The following is a 25,334-nucleotide window of genomic DNA, read 5'->3' as shown; positions in this document are numbered from 1 at the left end:
GTAGGGTATGAGCTCAAGGTATACGATTTTATTCTCCCATAGGCATAATTTACTTATAATAATTTTGTGAGTAGGAGTACTGGTAGGTCACCATTCCAAATTGTGTATGGGAGTAATTCAAGGAGTACACCAGAATTGAGGAAGATGGAGCAAGGAGGTCCATTGATAATTGGCTAATGAGGATATACAATTATTGTCATTTATGGAAACACATGATGTACATGCTCACAAGAAACATTGGAAATAAAGATATTTAGCTTTTGGTACTCAAAAAATTATTTAAGTATGAATTTGGTATATAGAGTGTATTGTTTTGTTTGTAACTTATCATATTATGACTAGAGAAGTTAGATGGAGAGAGTATACACGTTGATGATGACATGTACAACCTTGGAAGTTAGTACAGACTGTACGAAATAGAGATATTTGTGTTTGAAGAAAAACAAGATAACAAAATTAAAGGAAAGGAAATATTTTGTTTACAAAATAATTACTTATCCAATTAGAGCCAATATCCTATATGTTTACTCTAAGTTGGAAAAGGTTATCATGGTCTTAGTTGACCTAGCAACAATTTTTGTAAAGGCATGGTATTTATGCAAAGGACATCTTGCGATAAGATGTGTGTGCTATCTTGAAGTAATTGTGATGTAAGTTATGTGAGTATTATCATATGCAAACTTACTATGAAAGAGATATATGCAAAGTTTTGTGAAGCTATTTTGTGATCCAAGATCGAGTTGAAGATGAGAGATTAGTCAAGAAAGAAGTTACAGTACCTATATTCCAAAAGTCTGATTATGTGTTTGGGCAGTGAGCTCTTCTTGTAATTGGAAGTGCATGTTTGGGCAGTGGGCTCATCTTGCATCTATTGTACTAAAACTCCTAATAGCATTGGAATCTCCTAATAGAGACTTTTAATACTAAATTTTCTCATTGACTCCTAACAGGGTCCATCATCTAACAAGGAACTGTTGGAAGTATAAGAGAAGTAACTAAGAGGGGAGGGGTGAATCAATTACTACTAAAATAAATCCTAGATACCTTTGAATGTGTTGGCTCTTGATTTAACATATTTGAAAATAACTGAGAAACCAAACCAATACATATAAGGCTAGTAAATTCCTATAATGGATGCACTTGACTGCTGATCTTTGGCCAACCATAAGGGTAATTCCTTCTTCTTCTTCAGGCTCTGTAAGACCTAGGTGGGTGGACCTCAGATTCTTTATATGGTACCAGTGTAAAGGCATATAATTGAATCTCAATAACATATAAAATCATTTAATCTTCTATGTTTATGTAAGCATTCATGAGTGTGAAATAGCTAATAATAGAGCTCATGAACCTAATAAACCAAGTGAGGCAAAAATCTTTTAATTCCTTAAACATAAAGGGAAAAGATATTCAATTAAAGATTTGGATCATCAGCATAACCTGGGTATGCAACAACAAAGGACATGTGATCTCTTAGCTGACTAGTCTGTTATCCATTGGACATCAACTAAACCTTAACATACACATGGACACTTGAAGTATACTCATATATCTAGACATATGATCTATCTATCTGACTTGCAAATAGACATCAATCTTCATAAAACTCTTATACTTACTATAATATCCTCCTAGTGAAACCTGCAATCCTATCAAGGTAAATAAGCATTTACTTGGCTCTTTGTTCCAACAAAAAACCTATCTAGATATACAACCTTAAGGGATTGCAATTGAGTTTAAGATCATTTTTCTTAAACACAAAATATTACAGACAATGGAGGAAGGAGATGAGAATTAGAATGAAACTAAGAAAATGAAGCTTTGTATTAATTTCCTTGAAACCAATACTGTTGGTGTAAATAAGTATTAACTATGTACACTTTACTTAGGTTAATGCATTATTTATTTATTTATTAGTTAGTCACCTAGGCCTATGCACACTCTTGTGAGTTGTCATGTTGACAAGATAGGAGTTACCACTCTAATTATGCACATGGTGTTTACAACATAAGAGTTAGCACTTTATTTGAGGACATGGTGTCTACAACATGTGAGACACCTCATCATGCTTATCCTCTCATTAATGCATGTATATTCATGCATAATGGAGGACATGTGCTTAGTTGTCATGCTTATCTCCTAGTTCTTTGTAGAACCATTCTAGATACATCTTAGAGGCCTTTATATATAGGCACTCCTAGTGTGTATGTACATGAGATAATTCATTCTCATATTGATCATACTCTTTTGGTCTACTATTTTGCTTGTGCTTGAGTTCCTTGATCTTGGGTGATTTTTCCCTAAGAAAAATTCTTACATGGTATCAAAGCTCTTCGAGAGATTCTCTTCACATAGCCATTTGAGACCATTCTTGCTTCAACACCTTGACCTAGAACTAGAGAATTCATAGATATTGGGAGTATTTAGAGCCAAAGAAGACCTTGCCTTTGTGTTCAAAACATTGATTCGGTGAAAATTGACTGTAAATTTGCCTATATTGGGCCAAAGTTGATTTTGAGGCAATTTTTTTTTGCAAATTTGGTATGATTTATTAAATTTGTGCAATTATTTTGTCTCTACAATTATTTTTGAATTATGCATTTGTTGAAATTTTTTTAGCTCATTCGGGCTGTAGAGAATTTTTTTTGTAGGAACTAGGTAGTGAAACCTTGGCCCCTGAAGAGAATATTCATAGAATATTCTTTAATTAGTTCGACAGTCATAATATCCCACAAGTTCATTTAATTCAATATTGATTGAGAATGAGATTTACTAGCAAGTAGATACCATTTATCGACTAGTGGATACCACTTATTGAGCACCAGATTTCACTTTCTGACATCCACATATCACACCTGGTGGACTACAGCTATGTTTGGTTTAACAAAGCAATGCTTTGTTTTTATTCACTTTGGAGGTCAGACCCATGCTAAATGTGGGAATAATTCCCACATACTGTCATCGGCCCTCCAGTAAACACTGATGTCAACAAAAAATTTCTCGACTATTGCCTTCCTCTACTAGCACCATTGCAATAAAACCTCCAGCCCATCAGAAAAGTTTTTGGCAGATCCCGCAACACCCTATTCAGTTAGACTGCCATGTAGGACACAGATCCTCATCAGCAATAGACAAAAAAACCTAGTAAGTGCTCAAGTACATATCATCTTGACACATGTCATTGACATGTATGCCACATCAACCCTGACATGTCAAAAAATTCTATACATTTCGTACAGTGTTGATGTCATCATTACATCACCACCATGTTAGTATGGGGAAATGTTTTTGCTAACATCATCACTTTCACTGGTTTAAAATTGATGGTTGTATGACTGTCATTCCCAGCCAATTTTGAACTGTTGCAACCCCTCTCTAGATTAATTTTTGATTTGATAGTCCAAATTTGGGAGGCCATATCTTAGTCATTTGGACTCCAAATTAGGTGCAATTTAAAAAAAAAAAAATTGGCTAGAATTTCCTAAACATTTCAGTGGTATAGTTATTTTTTGGTTTTGGTGCATAGATTTGTTAGAAATTGCATCTTTTGGCAACTGTACCTATCCAATCCTATATTTTGCAACTTCAATTGCTCTGTACAGGCTCATATGGACTCGGAATTAGGTTCCATATTTTTTCAAAGTGCATTATTTTTTTGTCTACTTTCCAGATCTACAATCAGATTATAGGGCTGTGTGGACAAAAGTATCACTTTCAAAAATAGCTCCTCTCTTTGCTTTGTATTGCTTCAAAATTTTTGTATATTGTAAAGTTCTAAATTTGTACTCCATAAAGAAGTTGTAAAAAAAAATTTAAAAAGTCTACTAAGGTCAAAATTGCCAAGTAGCTATTGTAAACACACTACATATAAAGTGCCAAAAGCATCTTTTTTTTTTTTTGGGCGGGGGGGGGGGGTGGGGTGGTGTTTCTTGGCGTTGTGTTCCTCTTTTCCTATTTTTTTTCTTTCATTTTCTACACCATGGGAAATTTTAAGTTTCCAAAACAAACACCACATAACTATGCTACATGGTCCATTAAAATGTGGTGTCATTTAATGCATAATGAAGTTTCTCAATATGTAAATGGTACCCTTCCTAATCTAATGGGTGATCAAGTATATACAAGTGAAATCACTACTTGGGAAATAATAGATAGGAAAACCCTAGGTGATATTTGCTTGGGGGTTGAAGACAAGATCATATATTAGATTCAGAAGTCTTCTACATCCAAGGAAGCTTGGGATAGCCTCAAAAACCTATATGCTAAAGTCTCTGAGGAGGATGTTTACAAAATTAAAAATGAGATTGTCTCCTTAGATCCTAAGACATTTGATTCCATACAGGATTTTATCATAAAGGTCAATGAATTAAGAATGAAGCTTGATGATTGTGGTAGTCCTATTAAAGATGATAGGTTGATCTATCTCATACATAATAAGCTGCCATTTGAGTACTCCACATTTGTTTCTTCTTATAACACCTCAAAGACTACATTAGGGTATGCCTATCAGAAAATCACTTTTGACTGTTATGCTGAACTATTGGATGAAGAAGAATAGAAGTTGAAATCAATGGGAATTATCTAGTCATCTAAGTCTAAGGCATTGGTGGCCAATAATGAGGTTTCTCAAAATTTAGCTGGTCAATCTTCAAATAAAGAAAATGGCAAGAATAAAATGTGGAAGAATAACAAACAAGAGGATGCAGAAAAGACAACACTATCATCAAATCAACAAGGCAAGTCTTCCTCAAATTCAAACAAGAAGGGGAACACTAATAAGGAGAAGAAAAAGTGTGCCTATTGTAAAAAGTTGTGTCAGGAAGAACATGAGTGTTATCATAAAAAGATTGATGAGTTGATGAACATCATGAAAAAACACAATGTTCCACTGCTTAATGCTTATAAGGAAAAATGATCTTCTTCAGATTCAAAGGGCAAAGGGAAAGCACTCATGGAAAATTCAAGTTCTTCAACAGAATGGATTCTTGACTTAGGTGCCTCATATCATATGGGTTCTTCAAAAGGAGACTTTTCTTCATTGAAGTAGTCTAAGGTACCACACATCTTTGTAGGAGATGATACAAAAATAGAAGTTGAAGGGAAAGGAGATGTGGAGATGGAAAATGGAGAGTTCAAATATGTTCTCTATGTTCCTAACCTAAGTTCTAATTTCCTGTCAATTTACCAAATCACTCACCTGGGAGATGACCATAAAGTTGAGTTCCTTCTTGACTCAATAATGGTGCACAATCTAAAAGATGATTCATTGGTTGCAATGGAGAAAGTTAATCATGACACAAGGTTGTATTCTTTCTCCCACTTTGTGCCTAAGTCTTCTTCACAAGCCTTGTTGACTCAATCCAATTCACAAAAAAACTTATGACATGAGTGGTATGGACATCTTGCCTTCTGCTATCTTCAACAACTTTGCTCAAACAATATGGTCAAAGATCTACCTACAGTTAATTTTCCCCAAGGTGAATGTTCAACATGTTTAGTGGATATGCATCTACAAGAGAGTTTACTAAAATGAAGTCTTCAAGAGCACCAATTGTTCTTTAGTTGGTTCACATGGTACTAGTAGGTTCTTTTGTAGTTACATCAATTAGCCAGGGTCACCACATGCTCACTTTCATTGATGACTTTTCACGCTACACTTGGGTCTATTTTCTTGATCACAAGAATGAAGTGTTGGATAAGTTTCTAGTCTTTAAGGCTCATGTTGAAAAGAAATCAAGGAAAGCCATCAAATTTCTTCAGATGGATAGTAAAAGAAAATATACGAACACAAGACTTAAAGACTTTTGCAAACTTGAGGGTATTGATCTTCAGAATCCACCAGCATTCAATCTGCACACGATAGATTTTGTAGCACTAAGAATACAAACTCTTAAGTCAATGGAAAGTTGCATGATACAAGCCAAGTCTCTTGATCCATCACTTGAAGTTGAAGCAATCAGTAACACCAATCACACACTTAACAGGTCTCCTCATAATGCCTTAGATGGAAAGACTCCTTTTGAGGCATGGTGTGGTAGAAAACTAGTTGTAAGTCACTTTAGGGTCTTTGGTTTTCTAGCATGGACACACATATCTTCTAGGGGATGTAAGGCACCACCATTTAGGCCATGTACTTTCACTAGTACATTTGCACTTGTTTTTCTACCAAATTTTTTGACAAAAGCTATGATTTCTTTTTAAAAAAAAGTTTTCATCCCCATATTGGTTGAAAATGTCTTCAAGTTTTCCCATGTTGGTCAAAATTTTGACCAACTCGGGTCATAACAAAGAAAAGGCAACTCAAGTCATAACAAAGAAAAGGCTGAATCAAAATAATTTGCACATTCATATGTAGGATGGGCTTCATTCCCATGTAGGGTATCATTAAAAATTGTAGGTATACATGCAGGTAATGGACTTTTTTTTGTATTGGTTGCCTTCCCCTCCTTCCTAAACTTCCCACAACCTTTGAATCACTCTAATCCAAGGATTTTGTTATGAATTTAATGTGTAAAGTTAGAAATTGATGTTGTTCTTTATAGATTTTCATTTTTTTGGTATTTAGATACTTTCCCCCTTAGTGTCATTAAGTCAATGGTGAGGGTAATGATGATATAGTGTCTTTGACTTTGGAGTAAATTTAGGGGAAGTTGTGGGTTTAAATTCAACTTCTTGTGGGATTCTTATGAGTGATTGAGGAGTAAGTGAGAAAAATTGTGCAATATATGAAATGGGTAGTGTGAGAGCTTTGTCTTCTTCAAATTTGGAATGCTTCTTGGCCTGCATTACTCTATGTTTACCTGCACATCATTTTCCCAAAGTATGCCCATTTTCATTCTTGGCCATTCAGTGCTTGTTTAAGTTCAAGGTTTTGGCTTTTCCTTTATTCTTATGGTTTGTGGACATGGTGAATTGATAGTCTTGATTGATTCCCACTTGCTTGGAATGAATCCTTATCATCCTCTATTGATAATGGCTAGATGCTAATTATTAATCTAATGGTAGATTTGATGTCATGAATTGTTTTCTTGTGAGTGTTTATATCCATTGTAGGGGTAGAAAACTAGTTTATCAATTTTATTGCCTTGTTTTGCTGGAATATTTTAACAATTAACACATCTGCATAATTGGTTCACCACTATTTTGATTTATGATTTGTCAAAAATCAAAATAGTGATGAACCAATTTAACTCTTGGTTTACAAAGATTTCATTGATTGTTGGTCAATTTAACTCTTGGCTCACAAATAGTTCATTGATAGTAAAGTCATTATACCAGTAAGGCATAAGGTCAAATTCTAGCATAGGTTCTCCTCTATGAATTGTTGATGATCCTCTACTGCAAATTCTTGGTTTAAAGATAGTTTACTAGTGCAAATGTCTCATACCATTAGGGATAATGCTAGCTTTGGATCAAATTTGGCAAACTGAGTACCCTTCAATCTCCCATGTCTATTGGTTGCCATATCATGGCATGTCGATCCTCCCAATAAACTACCATGCATACTAATTGCAAAACTATGGGATGTGTATTCCCAACAAGAAAAGCAATATTCTCAAAAATGTAAGATATTGTATTGTGCTTAAGAGTATCTAAGATCCTATTATTTGTGTAGGATTGGGGGCATTTTTCCACTTTTATTTGTGTAGGATGAGGAAATTATGTAGAGGCATTTGAAGAACATAGCCTCAAAAATTTTTGGTTACAAAGGAACTCTATTTGATCTCCATGGAAGACCTTTCTTTCCCTCTAAAAAAATTTGAGCAAATTCTACTCTTGCATTTATCTTTGATAAAAAAGTATCCCACTAGAATTGGAAGCTACTCAAGACAAATATCAAGGAGCTCTCATCAAGTCTTGTCTAGATGCAAATGATTTATGTTGGAAGATCATTCAGCGCAATGCCAAAAAAGATGCTAGAGAGAATAGTTGCATATACACCAAAAAATTCTACAACTCTCATTTTTTGATAAACCTTTATCAATGTCTATAGGCCAGAGCCCTGATTTTTGGGTATTCTACATGTACATAGTTAAAACAAAGGTTAAATAAGAGCCTAAGGGTTTTTAGTGAGTGGAAAGCAATATTATGGACGAGGGCCTCTCCAACTCACCTGGTAACATTACTTCCCAACAATAGCATAACATTGGTAAAATTTATGGATGAGAACTGATGCAAGTGTTCAATTTTATTCTTTTGGTAGGAACACAACTATGGAGCCACTATAAAATACATGGGACTTTGGGAAAGCATGTCTCATACGTTGCAAGGAAAGGAATTCAACATTGAAAAATACAACTTTCTAGTCAAGAAATTGGCAAATAATATCACAAACATTTCTCCAGGGTTTCTTCAACTACTACTAATCCTAAAAAAGGATAAGGAGATGTCCATGACAAAAAAGGTGACTGATATGCTCGTGAGAAATATAAGCTATTGTAAACCAACCAATAAAATTTTGTAGTCTTTATTTCTTATTATGTTCGATGGTATATTGCAGGTGCCACAAGTGGTAGGAGAGAGAAAAGAATTGAAAAACATAATTAAGGCACTAAATTCATTTGGTTCAAGTTTACATATGGCTAAAAGTTCCAGATTCTTATATTTCTATATTTTATATCAAATTTTGCATGTCACATTTAGTGACCTTGAGCAGAATATTGTGGGCTTTCTCAGTTCACATAAATTTGACCTCCCCATCTCCTTTCTTGGCTCCCTTGTTTGTGAGGGGAATTTTCTTGTTTTATGGGTAATGATTTTGGTGTCATGTCATTGAAGGACCACCTTGGGATTTTGACCACCTCTTTGTAAATCATTGTTGAAGGATCAAAGAAATATGTGGAAAAGGAAAAGTATGTGGTAGTAAGCCATATGAATCATGATCAAAACATTAATCTCAAAGGATGAGGTAAGCCCTCTTTAGCTACTCTTCTTGTTGTTCCTAATGAAGACTTGTCCACTTATGTTTGAAAGGGATAGACTTAGGGATTTGGCTATGTTTAAGTCTTGATTTTCTAAGTACATTTGATGAATTTTTAAGTTAGCAGTTACTTTGCAATTCATTCTTATCACTATTTTTGACATTATATTATAAGTTTAGATGAACATTTGTATTGAGCTCTTGTCATATGCCACAATGCCCATTCTTCATCAGGATCATTTCATTAGAGGTTTCATAGATACCCATTTTTTCCTTTTTGTCTTATATAATTTGATATGAGATAAAAGAATTTACTGTATGGCTCTTGTGTTTGAAGTATAAATTTGATCTCTGTAAATTATCAACTTGTATAAAGTTGAATCTGGTGAGGGTTTGGGTGAAACATGAATCTATCTCTGTAAGTATTGAATTTGGTGCTCAATTTTAGAGTTAATTTGATTTGAGATCCTTGGAAGCATATTTATTGATCGAGAACTTGAAATAGATTTTTGTTCTACTTTAATAAGTTGCATAATTTAGCCCTATGTTATTTTTTGCACCAAGATATCTGTCTTACATGCTTTAATTAAATTTGAAAGTATGATGTTGGATCTTGATTGCTTCCCTAATAGTCAACTCAAGTGGATGAATGATTTTAATGTGAAAGTAAAATAAAATTCTGCACAGGTAGGAACTATTCAACCTTGTAGCTTGAAAAGATACCTATTTTTTTCATTTGTTTTCTTTTTACATTTATGCAATTGATGTATTATGGCTCTTAAAGTATCAACAGATGTTCTTGAATTAACTAAAAATTTTGTTTGTATGTAATTGAGGTATTATGGCTCTTAAAGCATCAACAATTGCACTTGAATTGACTACAAATTATGTTTGCAAGCAATAACTTTGAATGCTGCATGTTGGGATTAGCAAGATCTATACAAAATTGGGTGTTGATTCTTTTTTTGACTAGTTCTGCACATTAGCATGAAATTTCCATAGCTGTAGTATTCAGATGATTGCATCTAGAATCAACATGTGTATGTTTTTGATGAAGCACTCATTTTCTTAGAAAATGTATTATTTAGCATTAAAGAGTATTGCCTTATTTTTCTAATTGTTGCACACTTTGGCATGAATTTAGGAGATTAATTCTAGAATCAGTTGTTCATGTTTTTGTATCAAAATACCCAACTAATTTCAAACACATTTTTGAACATTATATCTTTTGCATCCCAATATGGTCTACTATTAGAAAATTTTAGGTGATGGCTACTTTGTATGGCATCCTGATTTGGTCTTCTATCATTATTTTTCCAAGTTGTCATATTACTATGTATGATTCTCTAAAAGTTTGGTTTGCACTTTGCAGTAGCACATTTAAGGACTTAGATCACATCTTTGACCCTTTCTATACTTGAAAGATTTTAGAGAAGGATCTTGTCTTGCTTACAATAGCTACTTTTTTCTGCACCAATGAAAGCTTAAGTAGGGATCAACTCTTCACCTAAGCTTGATATAAATAGTTGGTACTTAATGAGATTTGTAGTGAGTTAGGGTCACCTAGAACACTTATCAGATGAGTGCATTTGAGAATTTGTAAGAGTACCTTTTGGAAATGTTGTCCCAAAATGTGAATGTGAATGCTCTGCTATGACTCAGTAGACAAATAGTTGGGGAATAGTACAAAACAGATCAAGAATAAACTTTAAAAAAAAGAGATTCTATGAAAAAAAGTGTGTCCAATCTACATAAATCTAGATGCTCAACTTGCTACATAGTGTGGAAGCCTTTTTATGATGTCAATCCAAAAATAACACTTTTTCTATGTGTTCTTGGCTCTCCAAGACAAGCCACACAACAAAACAATGTTGATGCCTTTACAACACAAAATGAATTATTGTCATGCAACTAACCAAACCTACTTGTAAATTCTATATTTCCTTACTTCATGGTACCAAATCCTTTGGTTAAATGTTTGAAGTTACAATGGAGATTCTCTAACAAACATGGCAGAGGTTGAGATTTCATTTTCTATGATAATCTCCTTCAAATGTTTTTACTTAGTATTTAAAAGTGGAAAGGGCTTAAAAAATAGCTTAAGGAGAGATTCTAATCTTGCATGTAACATCAAATTTTTATTTGGGTACTTGATATGAAGGGGTAGGCTGCACCCTGACTTGATCCATATTTTGGTACTGAGTATTTATAACTCCTATAGCAACACTCATCATCCATGCATCAATTAAATACATTGATGTCTGTAGAAACACTTGTTCTCATAACTACATTAATTGATTACCTCACCTCTTGGTTTTGAGTTTGTGCAATAAATTTGAAATAATCAAAGAGTTCTAATTACTAATGTGTGTTGAGATCTAGAGCTAACTCATTGTTCCATGGAGATGTGTTCCTTGAGAGTTGGAGGGAATGCCTCTCTTATGGACAATTGGTGTCATTTAGTGTGTAGGAATGAATAAGATGCACCGGTCAATATTTGTTAGTCATGATATGTATCTTGTTTGGCCTTACAATGTGCCCCAATTTGGAAACCCCTAAATAGATAAAAGGGATAGGAACACCCTTGCCAATTGAGTGGATTTTTTGTAGTTTAAGAAATTTAACCTATAAGTTATTAGAATAGCTGTTCTCCTACCTGTTCCAAAATTCAAAGAACGGTTTGACCATCCTTGAGGTTGTATCCCTACATCCTTTTGTTCTATAAACTTGGTTGAATACTAAAAATTTTGTAGGATGGAGAGTGGGGCCGAGAGGAGAGTAATTAACACTACCATTCTTAGGACTATTAACTTTAACAATCTTCCCCTTTCCTAAAGTCAACCATCTAGATTTGGTAGATTTACATGTTTGCACAAATTGGCTCACAAACCAGTAGACCATTGACCTTAGTTTTTCTCTAGTGCATCAAAAGTTATAGATGGTATGCTAATACATGTCGTTACTTTTAAAAATTGATAGATAGCTCTTTATCCATATTGTAAATATATGTTCTTTTGAAGAAGGTCTATCTGGAATAAGTGGTTAGTATCATATAATATCATGTACACTAGCTACAACTATTGATTGGGTGGAATTGTCTCAATCCCACATGTTTAAAATTCATTTTGCTACTAGATTTATAGTAGTAAAAGATTGACACATTTCTCTAGAGTTGTTTGTGAGAGCATGTCTTATTCCTAAGTTATCAATTCAGGTTTGATTTTTGGTTTGTGGGTTTGGTCAAATGTTTCTTGAGGGTTGTGTTTGTTGATATAAAAAAAAAGAAATATACACATTTGCAGCTGTAATTATGTTCAAAAGTTAAAACATAGCATGATATATATAGTCAAGCTTGGATGTCCTAATATATATTAAAATAATAATGTTATTTAAAAACAATAACATTAAGTGTCAACAACCAGTCATCATTAATCAAATATTATACAAGTCATCAAAAGTATTGTTACCATCCATTTTAGATAACCATCTTCATGTAGGTCATTTGAGTTGGGTTTACTTGACATGTGTTGAACAATAATCATTTTTTATTATGAGCTCTATAGATTGTTGTCTCAAAATTCAATAGACCATGAATGACATTTAAGATAACAAATTGATCATCATCATATCCATGGCTTTCATACATCACTATGATATCTCTTTTGATACCACTATAATTTGAAGTTTACCATCACTATAATGATGGTTTGCCAATATAGTCTTTGTTTGGTGCTGTAACACTGGGTCTTTATGCATATCAAGACTTCTTTTTGAGTTTAAACTTTATAGGATGTTGAAGTGTGTCAAGGATTTGGATACCATTGGCCTTTGAATTTTACTATCACTCTCATGACGGCTTGAGATTCCTTGGATAAGGAAATCAACAAATTTTTTGAAGTTGGTTTGGAAAATGGACTTTGACTAGCATAATAATTTTTGATGTGTTTTCCTTGTCCATATTTTTGTTGTTGATTTTTTTGCAATAATGTTGAGAATGAAAAAATACTAAAGCTAATTATCTTGAATAATTGAACATTTTCCACTATCAAGCATTACAATCTATAGAGAATATTATGAAGATTTCAATTCCTTCATTTCTTCAAAAAAAATGTCCAATTAAAAGTTCATACTAAGCAAATTCTGAATTTTTGAGACTACAAAAGTTTAATTTTTATGTGTTTTTCAACAATTCTGGAAGAATTCACAGCAACATCCAAACTAGAATTCCATCCACTCATGAATAGACAATTCTGAAACAATTTCAAACTCCTTAAAACTACTCAAGAGATCAATTTCAAAAACCATACCAGGCAGTTTGAGCATAAATTATGCAATTTGGTGATATAGAAACTTTATTAACTCCAATTTTTGCACCTAGATTGCTTTTCTTAAAACCCCAATGGATGACATTAGCTGTAATGTAGGTAGTGTGGTCAACTAAGAGTAATTATCAGTCTTCAATTATATCTGACATGCCTAATCTAAAAATTTCTCAAGCAAGTTTTCCTCTACAACTCGCATCCTCTTTGGAATCTCAATGTATGACTTGCTTGGGCTTATTTTTCTATTGTATTGTCTAACCCTACAAAGAGCTACAATTTATGCTTCTTCCTGATGAATTTGATCTATCTCAACTCTCAACAAAATTCTAACACCAATTGCTCAAAGAATTAGATAAATCACTACAACTTTAGTGACTAGCAGGCAAGGGTATGATTATTTGCTTCACTTTACAAATCACGAACCACTATAGGAAACAATGACCTTCCATTCTTCTCTAACCTAAATAAAATAAATTAACATAAATTACTATTGTAGCAATATTTCTTTTGGAGTAATGATAATATCCTCTTAACACTTATAAATTTGTTTCAATTATATGTGTACATTTTTTTTATTAATATAGTATCCAATTGTATCCATATTGGGGGTCCTAAAAAATGGTCGTATCTAAATCCAATACTGTATTTGTATTTGTATCCATATTTATGTACACACAACATTGTTAAAACCACATTAGAAACAATATAAATGGGTATGATATTTGAATCATCTTGGTTAAAAAGATGTTAAATTATTCATCATTTTAATTGGCTTTTTGTAATAGGTCAGACGGGGTACCCAGCATCAGAGTCCTGAGAGAACAAGGAAGCATTTTAAGAGGCTTGTTTAGGATGTTGTTCTCATGCACAAGATTTCTATTTTTCTCTGGTAGCACCATAAATTTAGACTCCACATTCTCCTTTCGTAGTTTTCTATTGAGATCTCTTGTTAGGTTATTCCTCATTTCTTCATACATTTTATTTAACCCCACTCTCGCTCTTGAGAATGCATGCTCAATTTGGATTATACAATCTCTTGCTTCCTCCACAGTTATATGCCTGTCATTTGTAACATAGGAAAAAAATTTGATACTATTGAGAGTGAGGTACTTATATCTGACATTTTGTGTAGGTTATAGAGATTATATGATGATTTGGCAAGTCCATTCTCTCCTTTTACTGTTGTTATGTATTTATGCCATCTAATCTATATTTATATCTTTTCCTTGTATACTGATCTTGTCAGTACCCCTTACAATTGCATTAAAATTTAAAATTTTATTTTACTCTTGTATCCTAATATAAATCAAAATGGTATCTTGATTTCCCTACACTTTCAAGCTCACTCATTGATTTTTAATTCACTTTGGCTTTCATCAGACTTCTATTTCAACTTTTTTATAATGTCCACATATTATAAATTTTGAAATTACTAAATTTTGCATGCACATAAGCTTTTTCCTGAGGTTTGGTTTTTAAAACTTTTGTAGGAGCCAACAACATATTGAATGCCCTGTTTTTTCCTCTTTTTATTCTCATTCTTAGGTTAGGTGTTATTGGAGGTTCTCTTGCCACTGTTATCTCTTAGTCAATGAACACTTATGGTCATAAAATGTGATGATCTATATTTATTTTGTTATAGTTCTTTCCTCCAACATGTGAGTTCTCCTTAGAGAGAAATTAATGAGAATGTCATATTGGATGGATTACATTGATATTAAGGTTATGAAAGTATCTTATTGGCAATCTTGTAATATAAATCCATTTCCATTAGTAGTTGTTGTTCCTACATTAGTTAAACACAAAGTAGTGTTCTTGCTCCTGTAAACATTCTTGTAGGTTTTCAAGTATGGGTGCAAGATTCTGAAGTGGCCTGGATTGATGGAGAAGTCATGAAGATTAAAGGTCAATAGGTTAAAGTTCAGACAGTTGATGGAAAGTTGGTAAGTAAATAGTTTTATTTGGAATGATAATCTCTTTAGATTTCTTTTTTAATTTATTGTGACTGCTTATAATCTGTTTAACAAAATCCTACCAATGGAAATAGGTTTTTAGGAAAACCAATGGCTTATGTCTAGGAATATTATTTCCAGCATTCCTTTGTGGATTGTTTATGCTTGCTTTTTGGTCAATGGTTAAAAAGATTCTTTTTTAGAGAACCTATGTTGCACATATTTATTTTTTAGGACTACTTTCATTTCCTTCTAGCAATATAATCATGCTTTATGCATACTAACCTTGTTCTCCACATTTATGGCAACCACATGAGACATCAACACAACTCTTTTGGCATCAATAAATCCACTTTCTGTAAGGCTTTGTTTGATATCTTGAAACTCAACTAATCCAAGAAATTTTCTCTAGTTGTATGCTTACTCCTTTCACCAAATATCCTACACTACCTTCACTCCCAACACTACTTTTTCCATAGTTGCTATGTACTAGCCATCAAAAGTTTCTTTAAGGAAATGATTGAGATTGAGAAAAAAGAAATGGGTACAGTGTGGTTTCTTTAATGAAATGATTTAGATTGAGTGAAGAGAAATGAGATCAAAATCCTTAGAAGCAAGCACCCTTAGTGTAGTTGATTTTGCAAAGAAAGGACTGGTTAGAGTTCACCTCATCATCACCTGTTACTTACAGATGATCTACATGGAATTGTACAAATTTAACTCATACATATAAAAGAAAATCTAATTGATTTCATACAATGTATGTTTATGTCTAGCTAGTTCTTTGGATTTTAGATCTCTCAACTATGGGAAATCTTAGATAGCACCAAATATTTGTTACAAGAATCTGCATTGAATTGGCTTTACCAATTGCTAAAAGTGACTTGAAAATATTACTATTCGAAAGCTCACCCTGATTGAATTTTTCTGTTGAATCAGCTTCATGGTTCTTATTGCAAAGAGTGAATGTAATATAATGTGGAAATCATAGCCAGGCTAAATGAGCATGTTGACTGACTGCTGGTCCATAGTCTAAAGGATGAAGATTAAAAGATGGGTATACATTGATGATTGAATTATTATCATATCAAGGTTTTAGATGTGTTAATTGTTGGTTTTTAGTCCATGCTGTCTTACCCAATGACTAATGTACCAATTTCTTGTATGTTGCTAGCCTTAAAAATATTGTTATAGGGCTTGAACATGTATCATCACCATGATTGTGGCCATTGCCATGTCAATTGAAAAGGATTTTGGTGCACATTTCTAGGTGATGGAATGCAGATAATATCATGAACATGGTCATCATCACATTCTACTCAGAATGAACTAAATGTAACTAAGCAAATTTGTTCCATACATATAAAAACAAGTCTATTCAATTTCATAGAGTGCATAGTTATGTCCAGCTAGTTAATTGAATTTGCTATCTCATAACTACGACCAATTTAAGGTAGCACCAATGCTTTATGACAAGAATCTCTGTTGAATTAGCTTTAAAAAGTTGCCAAAAGTGGCTTCAAAATATTACTTATTGGAAGAATTTCCTGATTGATTTTTTTTTTCAAGTTAGCTTCATGGTTCTCATTACAAAGAGTGAACATACTTTATTATTAATAGAGCACCCAAGAGCATGATTATTATCCAAATGTCTGTTAGAAAATGATCACTATAGGAGAATTATCTGAGTTTGTGTTAGAAAATGACTCTTCTATGCAATCATCATTCATATGTACAACCTTATATGCACAAAATTAATGGATGAACTAGAAAAATGGACAAAAGGCTTGACATATCAAATAGTTTTGGTTACATAGAGTTAAACTAAAATTGGTCTCCTAGATATGGTGGAGCCTTTGGTGCTAGGTTGCCACTGTGGGCCTACCAAGAGTAGTGTAGTGGAATAGGATTTTTTATCTATAGGTGCCAAACTCTAGGCCACAACTAGTTTATGACATTACTTATCAGGTTGAATAATGATGACATGAAATTAGTGTACTCATTCTATCATGGAACACAAAATTTTGTATAAGTTTGTCAAATACTAAGCCGTTGTTTCATATGACAGACCAGAACATGTAACTTAGATACTATAGAAATTCAGTCCAAGTCTTAATTAGTTCAATTGACCTTGGAAATTATTATGATATATATACCATCTAACTAAATAATTTTTATTGTTTTTGTGGTATTTTTACCTTTATATCTGGTAATCACTTTAATGAGCAATTTTAACTAGTTGACATTTAGTTTATTGATGAATTAGGATTTATGAGTACTAAGTCCTTGGATCTTCTTGTAACAAACTTGTCCAAACAAAAATGACTAAGGAATTGCTTTAGTTTACAAAGAAACATGTATGTAAACCAATTAGAAAATTCATTAGTGGATTACAAGTATTGGCTTTGTAACATACACCTCTATTTTTCTTTTTGAAAAATAACTTCCAGCAGAAAGTAAGATGCAATGCAGAATCCTTCACACTTCAATAGTTCTGCTTTTGCTTACATTCTTGGATGCTTTCATTTCAAAGAATACATGTCCATGCTATATGTTTATGTTCTTCTTTCTTCCATGTTGTATCAAGCAATTGTTTCTTATCCAAGCCATTTAATTTGCAACCTTTTAAATCTCTGTAAAGATAAAGTTGGAGCCACATCCACCTACACAACACTGAATATTCAAAAATATGAGTCTAAGATATTATCTTAAACTTCAAACTATCTTGCCCCAAACTCATGACAAACTCTTTAGTTTCATAATATCTTATGAGTTCAACCTTATTTCTATGACCTTACAAGATTATCATGGTCTATTATAATATCTCCATTTGAAAATTCAACTCCCTCAACCTCATGATAATACCCTAGTTGTAGCATCTTAAATGTTCATTATCAACTCTAGGACCATACGACAACCAAAACATTGTGAATCTCGTGCCACGATCTCACAATTTTGTCATAGTGTCATATATCTTCAAAATGATCCTTCTGATCACATAGTTTCAACATAACATTGGGGCTCTATGAATTTCAACTTATGATATCATGAACCCTTCTTGGATATTACATGCATTTGGTCAAAACTTTGTTGACCAGCCATTGAGCAAACCTTGCCTTCTCCCCAAGGCACTCTTTTTGAGACACCTAATATTTGTGTGATGGCATTTTTAAAAAGAGAACAACTCCTACCCTGTTGCATGTGGAATATCCAACCCAAAGATCTTACTCAATAATAAAAATGCCACCATATATAAGAGATCACTGCCTTTTCTATGGAATGGCATTACTTTTTCACAAAACTCCACCCTCCTTCTGTGGATGTGCTCTTCCTCTTTGCCTATAGGTTTCATTTCTTCCTTTTTTGTGTGGATTTGTTTTACCACATAGCCCTATACTCCTCCATGCATTAGATCTTTCCTAGTGTAGATGCTCGGTTCTAGGTTCAAATGTGGGTAGTTGTTCTAGAACATGCTCTTAGCCGTGAGATGCATTGCAAACATGGATGCTCATTGTGGCTTCTTTGTTCCTATTGCCTCCTCTATCTTCTCTCACCGTGAAATGTAGATCCATTAATGTAGGGCTCGCTATTATGTAGCTTCTTGTGTGTGGGTGACTTCTTCTTTGCTCAACTATCCCCTCTGTCAAGATGTGGTCCTCTACTTGTTGCATTGGGTGTGGATGAATGTGAGTATTCTATTTTGTGTGAGATGTTCCTAAGTGTGAGCAACCTCCTCTTCATTCATGTGGATCTCCCTCACTTTTTGTTTTAGTTTTCTTATACTCATATTAACTTTCAATTATTTTTCCTTAACATAACTAACTCTAAGATATTCCCCTGTATAACCACATGCAAGATTATGCATCATATATTGGTTGTAGTTTTTCAGTATCCTCATTATGATGTCTGATGTTGAGATGTCTTCAGTCCATTTTTTTCCCTTGAACTTTTCAATCAATTTCACATATGCATAGACATCCTTGCCAGACCCACTTGTATTTGCATAGTTGCAATGGTGAAGACCTTTGTAGTGCTTAGTCTCTGTCATGACAGTCTTCCCTTTGTACATATGAGTCAATGCATCATTGGAGCAACCAACAAGTAGATATGTATTTGGGAACAATTTCTTGGCTTGTTCCAATGATCATGCATGACCAAAATGAATGATATCCTAGATACCATCTGAATACACCCTAACTGGCTTTTCATTTTTAGAGCTTTTCATTGGCTTCAAAGACAGATTCAATTTGAACCCCTTCTACCCCACCAAGGCACTTATTTTAGTTTCTCCTTCCTATCTTTTGAGGTCTATGAGCTAATTTTTCTATCTCACAACAATTAGAAATCATTATGACATCTCTTGGAAAAACTTGAAATCTCAAGACACCTCTAGAATACCATGACACTTAGACTCATTTGATGGAATCAGTCGGGCCCCAAAGTGGGTCCGATTAATTTTTTTAAATTTTTGAACAACTGATATTGCAAACTGGTCCATTAATCTTTTCAAAGTATCTAAAATCAAAATCAAGCACTAAGTCATCACTTAAAACCTATTTTAAATCATTTCCGCACCACTGTGAACTTTGTGTCAGGAGGCCTGTCGCCTATCTTTAAAAACTAATTCAAATGTCTGACCAAGCTCCAGAACTCAGGATATCTTGTCTCTCTAACATATTCAATAGGCTTGCCAAATATCATCAAATGATGACATCAGGGTCGTAAGATATCAAACTCCAAAATTGTTTCTTGCAAATAAACATTTCAAAAAACCACAAACTGGATTCGGATTTGACTTTGAAAATTGGGCAAACCAGCATTGATAGAAACTGATATAGAGAGTATAAACCTCCAATTTGGGCTCATGATGAATAATGGGGCGAGTTTGGAAAAGATTTGAAGTTGGCTACCTAGATTTGTAGGATTGGAGATATTGATAGGATAATGATTTTTACAAATGGAATGGACCTAGAAAAGTGTGCAAACAGATTCATCAAGATTTGAAAACTGGCACACTTGTAGTATTTTCAGTATAGAACATAGTGGTACAATCCATTTTTTTTGACCAATCATGGACTCAAAGATATGACATCCCAAATAGGGCTACTAACCAATTTGCATTTCTAATTACCAGTGAAACTTTATAAATTGCAAACGGAATCATGTTTGAAAATTGATCAAACAAATTTGTCATAAGCTCAAATCTAAAGTGTATCAAGTCTTTGACCCCTAGAATATGATGCAAAAAGAATTTTCTTATTTGGTTCAACTGGTCAAAAGTTATGATAGGTCAAACAGGGCTACTTGTGAACATGAACAATATGTAGATTTACAACAGAGGTAACTGACCAACTTTGAGACATTCAAAACCTAGCCAAAACATGTCAAAATGACTTGAAACTTGGAACATAAGTTCTTTGGTATGCATATTAAACATCCTCAAAGTGGTGAGTCATGGATCTTAACCGAGTATGAGATATTCAAATGCAAACATGCCCTCTTATCACTTTTTGACACTTAAGGCAGAATTGTGAAATATGACACTAGCTCAAAACAAGACTTCATCAAATTAATCAAGATAAAAAAAAAATAGTATGAAACAAATGCATATGACAAAAGAAGGGTGTTAGACAACTGAAACACCACTTAGGCCTTGAAATGATAGCCGGTTACATATGCATGAAAAACATTTATAGGGCTTAAAGTGACTCAACATTTGGAATGGACACTCAAAATGGGAATGCAATTTTCAGTTCCATTAGTGGCTCCATCTGGGGATGCATGCCTCTTGTAGGCATGGAAAGAAATTAGATTTATGAAAGAAGAAGACCACTTTGACAAAAAAAATTCTCCAAACAACTTACTGAAAGCATGGAATCTAGTTTAACTATACAAGATGGTGACCCTAGGCCACCGAATCTTCTTCAAATTTCTTGCCTCTATCAAACACTTGATTTTCATTTACATTTCCCTGAGGTAAGCTAGAAAAAAATTTTCCATCAGTTTTACCAAACACAACAAAATTCTCAATTAGCTTAGTTGGCAAGACAAAATAACTTTCCTAACTTTCATAGTGCATACTAGGGACATCCTTAACATAATGCTCACTATAAAAACAAGGGCTAGCATGTTCAAATATACTAGGATCAAACTGATAACTATCTTCAAAAAATGAATTATGCATGCTATCAAATTTGGGAAAAAGATCAGACACACCTTGAAGATATGTATCTTTATGCATAGCTGGTTGACATTCAAATGAATATTCAGATTTACACTCACAAATATTATCCTTGTCAATGAATGAAACTAATCTAGGGCTCTCCATTGATTCTTCACAATTAGAAAATGAATCAATCACATTAGAGTATTCATGATAAAATTCCTTGCAAGGTGCAGGAAAATTTTCAATAACCATTTCATCTAACACCTCGCCATCATCATTACAATTGGGATGCTGATTAGTTTTTACCTCATATGAATCATCATAAAACTTACTATGAAGTGTTAGCTTATTTTCATATACAACTCTGTCAAGCACCTCATCTTCGAGCTCACAAAATGCAACATCATTAGAATATTCACTGTCACAAATGGCAGAACAATAATCTAATTTGTTACAACAATATGATAGTGTGTCACCATTTGCATCTAACTTGGCTAAATTTGAAACTTCCATGTCTTCTTCAAAAAATGGATTGATATATCCATGTAAGGATCCTCTTTGAGCATTTTGACAAAATATGGGTTGATCATCATCAAAATTTTCATCATATAAAGCATTAGTATACACTTTAAACTCATTTTTGACATCATTGTCATGAAAAATTTCAACATGTGAAGAGGAAAAATTAGAATCATCATCATCATTACTTGAAGACATAACATCCACTTCATCAACTAAGCATGTGGAATATAAATCAATATTATCTACATTGTCTTTACTAAGATGATTCAAATGCCTTACCCACCAATCATCTCTTATTTTATCACTAGGTTTGTTGCAGTAACTATAGAATTACTTATATGTTGATGATTACAATTACACACAACCCCATGGCATTCATCTATGCAACTGGGTAATTGATCTTTGTAAATAATCTCTTTGTCCTCACATTGTGTACACAATTCCTCTTCAAAAATTTCAACTACATGTTGGTTTATAAAAATCAAAGATGGAATTTCACTTTCATTTTTAGATCTAGAAGAAGAAATTATACTTTTACTTGGATAAGGACACTTACTTTCCTCATTTCTCTCTTCTTCCCAATCAAAATTAGACTCGTATGAAGATGAACATGTAATATCATTTTCCTCAATTTGATTTCAGTAACCACTCTCATCATCTTCTTCATATGACACGTCTTGATTATATACCAGATCAACAACATTGTTCACATCACTTGAAACAAAACTTTTAGCTTCTTTACGCACATAAAACTAAGATGAATGCCTTGAAAATTCATGAGTAGTTACATTCTCAACACAAAGAAAATCATCAATAGGAGAAGCAACAACTAAAAATAAATTTTTCATATATGAATCAACCTTAATATCTACTACTGAATTACTGCAAACATATGCACTCTGTTCGGAAAGAACAAGATCATCTCTCCTTTGAAACAAAGAGACTTCAACTTCACATGTTTTTGCTTCTGAAATTTTAATAAGATTATCTACAACAGCAAGTGAACACATATATTGATTTATATTTGAATACTTTACATGATACTACTCTTTATTTTTTACTTCATCATGTAGGAAAGCACCCTTAGAGAAATGACTCCTAGTAAGTCCATACTTCAAATTGTTTTCAATCTTTGTTGTAGTCATAAAAGCCTAATATAATGTTTGAGGTTCTTTATCCCTTAACCGATACCTCATTTTCTTATCAAATGCATCAAGATAAATTATTAGACATACTTGATCATCTGGTCTACATTTCTCAAGGATCTCATTAAAGGTTCTTGCAAATCTAATATTAAATTGAGGAACAAGTTCACCATTCTCAATATGAATCCTTAAAAAATTAATATATGAATCAAATATGCTTACCCTTTCTCCGAATTGCTCCATGAAGGCTGAATGTAACTTACTCCAAGATGAAATAAAATATGTTGGTAAAAAGAAAAACCAGTCTCTAGCATCACCTTCTAAATTTTGAACAAACAATTTCATTTGCACATCCTCATGAGCAATCTCATAATCACCCATCAAATCACTAGAAACTTGAACATGATGACAAGTTGAAACAGTATGGTTCCCATTAAATTTAGGAATTTTTTTTCTAATATCATTAGGATGACATTTGGAAAACCATAAATACCATCAAAGCATAATGGCATGTATCTATTGGTGAAAAAGATCTATGATTTTTGTTAATGGATTTCTACTAGGTAAAATAAAATTTTCCATGTCTTACAAACTTATAACTCACCAAAATAACTTTCAAAATTTATAGCTTGCAGTAGATTTGAAAACTCATCTACCAACTTAATCTCTAACACATTCCAAGATGTAAATACATTTTCTAAAACAATCTTTCATAGAATATGTTGAGATTCATTAAACACTTCTCCCACTTAGTGCCAAAATATCACTTGATGGAGAAACTTTTTGTATAACTTACTTTCCTGAAAAAGAAATCTCAAGAAAGAGTGGAAAATACCTTAAACGTGATGCTTACAAACCTCTTCAATGTTGTGAACAAAACCATATTCAATTCTTGTCTTGATTTAGTAACTCTTGCATAACATCACACATTTTCTTTACAACCATTTCCAAAGGCCCGAGATGACTTCTTCAAATCTACATTCCAACTACCATAACCTTCACAATACCCTTAACTTCACAATTTCACTGGTATAGAGATATAACTTCGAGTCACCACCCACTAAGTGAGAAAATATTTTCTCAGCTTTCACAAAACAACAAGCTGGTCCATAATTTATAATAGGTATTTGAAAACTCACACAACCTTGGAATTTGACACCCTTAACAAAGTGAAAGAAAACTTATTCTTGACCCTTAAATTCACAATAGTCACTCAGTGTTCACTTATTCTTTACTAATCTTCAAATCTATTGCTATCAAGAATAAGGCATAACTAAGAGACACAAATCTAGTAGGGAGATGAAAAACAACATACAATTCCTTACTATTGTAATAATTTCATTGTGTCTTTCCCCAATAGAGTTGCCATTTTGTTGGATCCTAATTTAATAGATTTGAAAATAACCAAGAAACCAAACCAATACATATAAGGCTAGCAAATTCCTATAATGGATGCACTTGACTACTGATCTTGGGCCAACTATAAGGGTAATTCCTTCTTCTTCAAGCTTTGTAAGATCTAGGTGGGTGGACCTTAGATTCTTTATATGATACCAGTGTAAAGCCATATAACTAAATCTCAAAAATAGATAAAATCCCTTAATCTTCTATGTTTATGCAAGCATTCATGAGTGTGAACTAGCTAATAACAGAGCTCATGAACCCAATAAGCCAAGTGAGGGAAAAATCTTTTAATTCCTTAAACATAAAGGGAAAAACACATGGATACCTAAAGTATACTCATATATCTAGACATCTAATCTATCCATCTAGCTTGCAAATAGACATCAATCTTCATAAAACTCTCATACTTACTATAATATCCTCTTGGTGAAACCTGCAACCCTATCAAGGTAAATAAGCATTTACTTGACTCTTTGTTCCAATAGAAAACCTATCTAGACATACAACCTTAAGGGATTGCAACTGTGTTTAAGCTCTTTTTTCTTAAACACAAAACATTGCAGACAATAGAGGAAGGAGATGAGAATCAGAATGAAACTAAGAAAATGAAGCTTTGTATTAATCTCCTTGAAACCAATACATTATATATATATATATATATATATATATATATATATATATCAAAATTTAGTAAATATAAAATGAATGACTATCTAATATAACAATTCTTTAGAAGAAATACAATATTATTGTTCATAATAGATGAATACTGAGGAAAATGGTATCACAACTCTAAAACTGGAGCCAACCTTGTGGTCTCACTAGTCCTAAAAATTGGAACCCTTACAATGAGAAAAGAAGAAGAATATATAGAAGAGAAGATATTTTAGGATCTAAAAACTGAAA

General features: G+C 33.1%; 1 pseudogene; it reads right to left on the bottom strand.

The window, feature by feature from the left end:
• Nucleotides 1-18,906: 18,906 nt before the first annotated feature.
• LOC149565352 (choline-phosphate cytidylyltransferase 2 pseudogene) lies at nt 18,907-22,889 on the bottom strand (annotated as a pseudogene).
• Nucleotides 22,890-25,334: the final 2,445 nt, after the last annotated feature.

Source organism: Cupressus sempervirens, chromosome 3 (genome assembly GCF_028749045.1).
Source record: "Cupressus sempervirens isolate cs-2001-9-10 chromosome 3, ASM2874904v1, whole genome shotgun sequence".
NCBI classification, from domain to species: Eukaryota; Viridiplantae; Streptophyta; class Pinopsida; order Cupressales; family Cupressaceae; genus Cupressus; species Cupressus sempervirens.
This window is presented reverse-complemented; position numbering and strand designations above follow the sequence as displayed.